Genomic DNA, 6348 nt, shown 5'->3' with positions numbered 1-6348 from the left:
TTTCAAATGAATGTTCCTGAAGCTAGTCACAGAGGAGGCATTTGGGAACGACAGATCCGCACTGTTAGGAATGTCATGAGTTCTGTCTTAGCCCAAGCCACAGGGAGGTTGGATGACACCTCATTGAGAACTTTCTTCTATGAGGCCATGTCAATTTTGAACCATCGTCCACTCACTACTGATACAATCAACGACCCCAACAGTGCTGAGCCTTTGACGCCTAATCATTTGCTCACAATGAAAGAGTCTGTGCCACTTCCGCCTCCTGGTAGATTTGTAAGAGAAGATTTGTACGCCAGGAAGAGGTGGCGGAGGGTGCAATATTTAACAGAGTTGTTCTGGAGCAGGTGGCGCAAGGAATACCTAACCAGCATTAGTTTAAGACAACGATGGCATACTCCTAAACAAAATGTACAGGTTGGAGATGTAGTGATTTTAAAGGAGGACAATATTCCAAGAAATGAGTGGAAATTGGCAAGGGTGGTTGAAGCCAATGAAGATGATGATGGTTTAGTGCGGACGGTTAAGATCCAAATAGGGCAAAAGGATCTGGGAAAAAAAGGTGAACGTTTGAAACAAGTCTCTTTTCTTGAGAGACCAGTTCAGAAACTAGTGGTACTAGTTAAAGGGTCTAAACTACAGTGAAGTAGTACAAGGGTTAAGAACACAAACATAATATGTGATCTATAAGTTTATTTAAGAAGTGTTTTTTTTGTAACATAAGTTGATGTTTGATTGTCAATTTATTAAAAATTACAGGATTTAATTTTGTTTAACACATGTAAATAGAAATCCTTTGTAATTTTGGTGGCAGTGTAGCCGTCGCATTGAAATGTAATTATTATGTGATTGCAATGTTCAAAATTTGGTGTTTAATCTGGATTCATGTTGTGTTGTCGCCACCTACTGGTGGGCCTGAGTGTGGCGCTTTGTGGTGCGCATGCTTTGGGGTGAGGCTCAATTAAGCGCACGTGTCACCAGAGACTGAAGGCTCGAGCCAGAAAGAGAATGCTAGCCTGTGCAAAGGGTGGAAATATAGACGATATGGACTACAATTGCTCATGAATGTTCAGTAGAAAGGCGCACACGGTATGTTGGTGCATTTACTTTGTGTGTATGTTTTATTTGAGTTGTAATTTTTGTTCTGCTGATGTAATATCCGTGTTTTTCATTGATCATTTCACCATAGTTTTTCACGGTGTTTGCTGGTGAAAAGAAGATTAAAATACTGGCTGAACATCAGTTGGAGCATGGCCCTTTATTCTACTTCGAACATGAAAAACCTTCAGGAGCAGTTACAAGGGTTTTGGCTGGTTAAGGCAAACTGTGGCGTTTTAAGTGGACTGTTAAATGAGCTAATCTCATTCACCAGAGTTCTCTAGCAGTCTATTGTACGCGCTAACGCTACAGACCTGCTGAGAACCCAAATGTTACGTCAACCTGCTGGGCTCCAGCTCATAGAGAAGTGTTTAATTGGTTTCTCTAGTGTGATTCCTGTAGTCGAAGGCTGGGACACTCCTTTTTATTTCAGTTTTGAATTACAAAAGGAACCTGAAAATCATCCTGCTGTGGCAGAGACGGGATGACGTCCCTGCTGACATTGGCATGGAAAGCTGGAGCTGGTTGGCGTGCAGTACTGGACAGAATATTGGCCTAGAAAGGAAAACAAATATACATTTTTGGAAAGGCATAAAAATATCAAACCTTTGTCACATTGCTTTTTATGTCTCTGACTTTGAGCGTGACAAAAGATAGTATGATGTGTATCTTTACTTGCGGTGCTCAAAAAGTGCAACTACACCCACACAAACACATGCTTTTCCTTCATAATATATTATAACTGACTCTGTACACTGCATTGGTGATAGTGATAATACTGACACGAGATTGCTGTGATGCTCAATATACCAAGCAGGTGGAGAGGCACAGGCATAGCAGCAGCAGCAGTAGCATTCGTGTTTGAGAGATCACATTAATGGCAACTCTTCAAGGTTTGACAGTCATTCTCTGCTGTAGTGGGTGAACAGCCTGCAGGTCCTCGGAGCCAGATACAGTTATAAAGCTGCAGATTTAAACTCTAAAGCGGAGGAGCTTATGCGTCTTTATGCTTTGCTATTTGCATCTTTGCATGTGTCCAGCGTGTTTATAATCGGGATAATCCCACAATTGTCTCATGCATTCTATATTCTTCTGAATGGGAAAGAATTAAGAAAAGAAAACATGGCGTGTAATGCTAATCTCATACTACAGATGAGTCATGATCTCCTCACGACAAGCCGTGTCTTCAGAGAGAAGTCCTTTTCCTTGTAAGCTGAGTGGCCTATTGTGTTTCCTTAATAAACTAATGTCGAGCTCCAATTTCTGCTCTAATAGATTTGCTGATGAAGCAGGACCACCACCAGCTGCTGCAGGACTCGCAGTATAGAGCCAAGAGCAGAGGCAGGCTGCTGGGGTTGGCTGGGTGGGGAGGGGGTGAGGGGGTGGGGGTGGGGTGAAAAATTTTGTGCAGACTAGGCACAGAGATCTGTATGACAGTGTAAATCACTGTAAAGACATAATCATGTGGTGGACTAAGCACAGTCTTACCATCTCAGCTTTTTGTAGACATTTGCACTACTGCAGCTGGATTCCCTTTATGCACTGTTATTCAGCTTACAATATTGTGCTAAAGTCTTGTGCCGCCACTCAGTTATTTTATATTACATGTGAAAACACACAGAATATGCATGATATGTACAAATGTACATGGTGGATTTGATATGACCAGCTTTATACCTCAGTCTGAACACTCTTGGCCAAACTTTCTTTTGATTTCTCTAAGCACTCTTTAGCAATAGTTGTCCAGACTTCCTGAAAGCTTGTCTCTGTCGAGATGATCCCACCCTGGTTCAATAGTGTTGAGGTCTGGGCTCCTGGGAGGCCAATCCATGACTGACAGTGTTCTATTGTGTGTTTTTCCATCTGGGTATGTTCATTTGAAAATCAAAATTGTTGCCAATCAGAAGCTTTCCAGATGGTACTGGGTGGTGGATCAAAACTCCTTCTGCTCATAATTCCATCAATTTTAACAGGATTCCCAACATCACTGACTGAAAGGCAGCCTCAAACCATGACAGGTTTATGTATATGTTTATGACAGTTTGCACCAAATATTTGGATTCATCACTCCATAAGACCACAGGAGAAGATTACCAACCACTTGTTTTCAGTCTGGTTCTCCTTTTCTCCCTGTTTCCCTTCCCCAATAATGGCTGCTTGACAGCCACCCTTCCACTTTAGATGTAGCTTCAGTGAATATTAGATGGATCAGCTGTAAGCTTATATGGATTTAAGCCTTAAAGTTGGGAGGGTTGCATGCTTAGTTCCATGGCAACTGAGAAGAATGAAACCATTTCATGAGATCTGTGTTTGTAACTAAATGTTCCATAACAAATACTTCAATGAACCAGATGATTCAATATCTGTTGGAGGTACTTTTCAAATTCTGCATACACATGCATTTCAGCTGGAGCACATCAAATAATTACTATTATAATTCCTTCTGCTCGCTTATTGATCCAATAACCAAGTTTGCCTTTAAAAAATAGCCCTGTTTTTGTGGACAAATAGGGCCCAGCAGTAAACTCTGCTTTCAGTTTCCATGGCATCTGCAGGTCAGTGAAAAATGTGTTTCTAATAGATTATTTGAGCTAACTAATTAAAAGGCTGTTTAAATGCATATCAATGCATGCTGACATTTAGTTGAGTGCAAATCTCCGACTAAACTGTTGGAACTCTTGGCATCACGGTTAAAATAGGAGCCAGGATTTGAGAAGAAAGACTACATGAAACTCATGCAGGTCTCTATCAGTACTGCTTTGAAATAAATGAATGTAGGAGCAGAAATCTTAAAAGTGCCACAGCACAATTTCAGCTTTTACTGCAATAAGTTTTTATTGGTTAAATTATTATGCGACTATAAAAATAATTCAGAATTTATGTATACTGGAAAAGCACAATATAAAATAGGAGTATTTCATTACTATGCCCAAGACATTTAAATGTTCTCTAAACTTGCAACATGATCGATCACGCCGTGCTGACTGTCAAAAAATACCACGCGTATTCTTGGTCTCAGCTGCGATGTTTAGTCATTTGCACGTGAATAAAAAACAGTTTTTCTTTTTTGTTGGGCACAATTATTTGACCATGAACAGCCTGTGCTTTTCTTAACATTTGAAAGATTAATGAAGTCCTTCGAACAAGTTTCTTTTGGTCTGGGAGTAGAATCTAATAAGAACAGATCCTCCATTTATCACAACATTAATCACTTTGGTACAAATTAATGTCAGCACAGGTGCTGTGTTTTGCATTTGCCGAAGGTATCACCAAAGTATCTGCTTGAATTTCAGGAGTTGGGCATTCATGTGGAAAAAAGAACATTTTTCTGCTCATGACTATTTTAATTGTATTTCTCTGAATCACTGGATAGTCTGCATGTTGTTTTAGAGTTTGAAGATAATGACTGGGGGCATTTTTAAATGAAGAGACTTTGTTCAGACGGCACTAATGCACGCTTGTCTTTGAAAATTTGCAGTGATTCATCCGTTATACACAAAGGTTATAGAATAAGGCATGTTTTTTAAAGTCTTAATGGATCGGTGGAAGATATTTTCCGGAAGCAAATGGGAAGATTTTGTAAAGATGGTAAAAATGTAACTCGCCTCACTTTTTGAACTTTTATGTTTGTTACTTTTAAGTCACAGGAGGACACATTCTGTCATCTGCCATTTTGAGTACATGTTCACAAGTACAGCTGCATGCAGTATACTATGGTGTACTCACTCAAAAAAGTGAGCTACACTTCTGTCTTCAGGTGTTTCAGTGGGAAATCTATTTAATTCAGTTCAATTTTATTTATATAGCACCAAGTGACAACAAACATCTCAATGCACTTTTTACTGTAAGTTAAAGACCCCAAAATAATACAGAGAAAACCCCTACAATCAGACAACCCCCTATGAGCAAGCAATTGGCAACAGCAGAAAGGAAAAACACCCGTTGAACAGGAAGAAACCTCCAGGAAGAAGGAATCATGATCATAAGGACTCACAAATGTCAGGAAATTCCTGGAGAGTAAAAAGTCCTAGCATCTGATTTGTTTCTAAATGCTGGTGCTGGTTAGGTCATAGGCTCTGCAAAGATTCACTAGACACAATTAGTCTAGCAAAAAAAGAAAGTTCAACAGAATCCATTTTTTCCTAGCCACAAAGAAGTCGCTGCCCTGTTTTTACTCTGGTGTGACTGAGCACCAATTTCACAGTACAGATGACTGTACTGCTTGTTTTCAGTATGATTACTTCTAATGTTAACCCAGAAAGAACGAAGCTTTCAGCATTGACTCAGTCTTTTAACTACAGTTTTCAAATTCTCATATCAACGTAACTGTAGCTGCCAAATATTTTGGGTGGCCTTTTGAAAAATTCTTAATCGGATGCACTCAGATATAAAAGTTTTATATATCACACAAAGCTGTGTGAACTGTAAAAGACATAATAATGGTGCTGTGCAAAATTCATGTTTGGATTGCAAATAAAAATCAGTTCTCCCAGTTGGGATGGGTCAGGAATGGGGTTGCAACACAGGGGAAGGAGAGGCAAGGAGATGAAGCAATCTATTCCTGTTTTGTTGTGGGCCGGTTTGACTTGGCACCGTGAGGCTCTTTGAGTGGGATCAAATATTATTTCAACTCACTCCCCCAGGGGTGAGACCGGGTCCCCGAACACAACCTGCTTTTATCTCAGGCCCCTCTTCAAGGCTCCGAGCCCTACCTAGGAGAACAGAGGTGTGACAAGGAGGTAAAGTAGGGACTGAGGAATCTAGTGTACTAGTATGTTGTCTGTATAGTGGTGGTAGTATTTATGTAGTATATTTGCTTCAGTGGTAGCTTTATTTGAAGGTGAGGAAGAGGCCGTGCATTCATTTCTGTATGAAAAGGAGAGAGATTTGCAGGCTATATAATGAAAAATTTAGCATGAAATTACATGCACACAAGCTCAAACAGCACATGCACTGTAATATAAGAAACCATGCACGCACAGTACAGAGTTGAAAAATGTCAGAATTTCAGGCGAAATGCTGCTTTTACGTTTTTTTATTCTTTTGTTTGAAAGCCCAGAAACCACATGGTGTTGAAATGATACATCAGCATGAACACAGTCATTAACTGACTATTTCACCTGTCTAGCGCAGCTGCTGTGGGCACTAACCTTAAAGATACCCTGTGGAGTTTATGAACACTAACAGCACTTTGGAGCAGTGCTTTGATTAGTGGTTCCCCATTTTGATTGATTGATTGAATCTTTATTT

The sequence above is a fragment of the Mchenga conophoros genome, linkage group LG22, assembly GCF_057382185.1.
Source record: "Mchenga conophoros isolate Kocher_MC1m ecotype Shallow Benthic linkage group LG22, M_conophoros_male_GT1.1, whole genome shotgun sequence".
Lineage (NCBI taxonomy): Eukaryota > Metazoa > Chordata > Actinopteri > Cichliformes > Cichlidae > Mchenga > Mchenga conophoros.
This window is presented reverse-complemented; position numbering follows the sequence as displayed.